Raw genomic sequence first — 2,592 nt, forward strand, 5'->3', positions numbered from 1 at the left:
AGTTTTATTAATGTTTGATGCTTCCTTTTTATAGAGAGTGGTGCAAGAAATTTAAATGAGTAATTAATATAATTTTCATATCTCATAGCTATGCATAGTTGCTAATATTTTTTAGAATAATTTAATATAACGGAACCCGTTCGTAGGACACGTTCATGTGATAAATCTTTTTAAGTGGAAGTAGTGTATTCTTTGAAGATATGGAAACAATCAATCTGTTTTAGTTATTTGTACACATTAGTACGTAAGCTGAGTGGTGATGATTTACCGCGAAATCACCATAAATCTAATAAAACTATTATACAAGCTAGATCGAGTTTAAGATAATTCCATTTGAAAATTATGGATTAATATCCTAAACCACAAAGTGAAGAGACTATCTCAATTTGATCCCTTAGTTTCCAAGTACTTATGCACCATAATCACTACTCATTAACGTATTTCGATTTATTTTCAATAAAAATATATTCTGATTCGAAAATTTGCCGCTAAATCACCATAAATCTAAGAAAACTATTATACAAGCTAGATCGACTTTAAGATAATTCTATTTGAAAATTACGGATTAATATCCTAAACCACAAAGTGAAGAGGCTATCTCAATTTGATCCCTCAGTTCCCAAGTACTTATGCACCATAATCCCTGCTCATTAACGTATTTCAGTTTATTTTCAATAAAAATATATATGATTTGAAAATTTGAGTGAGACATTTTGTAAAGCCTTTTCAACACACAAAATATTTAATAGATCTCGGGCATATGCCCGGGTCCAAAATCTAGTGACATACTATTATCATATGAATGAATGTTTAGGCACTTCTTCTAATCGGAGTGATATTCAGAATACCTTAGATATACTTGGGAATAAGGAGGTCATATTTAACCAAGGTGCATAGTTGTATAAGACTTTGATTTAGTTTTGGTCACATTTTCTTGGTTCTACTAAATGTGAACGGTTCCACTTTGTGTTCAAGCACAGAAGAAAAAGATGGAAGGTGTGATTTTGAGGTACAAAAGAATCAATCCACCTTTACCATATAGATCTAATGCTTTGTTATACTCTATATAGGAGCCGCTTAGGTTCAAATTATCCTTTATCGGTGGGGCTGGGCCACACTTTAACTATAGGAGACTGGCAATACTTCTCTCAAAAGGGTAAGCAAGTTATGGCGTTTTGGGATCTGATGTTTTCGGTGATTTTTGCAGAATTAAGAAAAGGTAAGGAAAGGAGGATGTGAATGCAGGTTATGGCAGAAGTCCAGTTATGTGTAGTCCATGTTGTTTGATTTATAAGCTCAAAATGGTTGGAGCGTTCTTAATTGAGAGGTTAATGAGTCAAATCCATCTGGATCCAATAAAGAAAGAATTCGATGTTGACAGTGTTAGTAGACACAAGACAAACGAAAAAAGGGGGTTTCTATGCTGTTTTGGTAATTCTTCTATACTTTTATTTTAATTCCGTTTTGAAGGTATTTGCCATTTGCCTATCATACAAAGTTAGGGTGATAGAATCACAATATGATATTGATGATGTTAGGTTTGTGGAACCGTCGAGTTTTGCTCTGGTGTCCGATCATGTGGCCTTCACGTTCTTTTCAGTTTGGAGAAGAGGGCGCGCCACGCGCTCTGCTACAACCAAACTAAGGCGCACCACGCGCTGAAGCTACTAGAGGTTGGACACGAAGAGGGTGCGTCCCGCTCTCCCTGCTTTGCCCAAGGCGCGCCACGTGTTGACACTACTGGAGGTAAGCCATGACCAAGGGGTGCCACCCGCTCTCCCATGCCTTGCCCAAGGCGCGCCACACGCTATCTTTTTCCGAATTTTGACAATTTCGGCTCAAATCCTATTTTCTCACCTTTTTCTATGTGTACCTATATAAAGGAAATAGAATAGGGTTTTGAGACAACTTTGAGAGAATCATTTCATGGGAATTATGGGAGCTCTATTGAGCTAGGGTTTGAGTGAGGCCTCTTGTTCTTTGATTCTAGATACCTCTTGTAAACTCTCCAATCTTTACTATAAAGGAAACTCGGCTTTTGTGTGGACGTAGGTAATATTTGCCGAACCACTTTAAATCTTTGTGTCTCTTTGCATTTACTTCCTTATTTATTGTTTGCTTGTTATGTGTGATGATAAATTAGTGGTTTTGCTTTGTTGAGTTTGTTGTGATAACTACCAAAGTCTTGGGTGGGTGATTTCCTTGGTGTGATCTCCAAGTTGAAGTCATTAGGGATTGAAAGTAACTAGGTTGAGGTGTGACTTCCTAGTGAAATCTCCCAACAAGTGGTATTGGAGCTTCAGGTTGAATCATTGTATACAAGGTGTGTGAGGAAAGACTCTACCTTTAGCATTGAGAGCTAGGTGTTTGTAGAAATTCCTCTGAGAGGTTCTCCACCGTTGTTTTGGTTCAGTGGAAGTCATGACGACCAACAAAGAAAGCTACAAGATAGAGAAGTTTGATGGTACAAACTTTGGCTATTGGAAGATTCAAATTGAGGATATACTCTATCAAAAGGATTTGTATGAACCTTTGGTGGGAGAGAAGCTAGCGAGTTACAAGCAAAGTGAATGGGATTTGCTAGATAGAAAA

Source organism: Coptis chinensis, chromosome 6 (genome assembly GCF_015680905.1).
Source record: "Coptis chinensis isolate HL-2020 chromosome 6, ASM1568090v1, whole genome shotgun sequence".
Lineage (NCBI taxonomy): Eukaryota > Viridiplantae > Streptophyta > Magnoliopsida > Ranunculales > Ranunculaceae > Coptis > Coptis chinensis.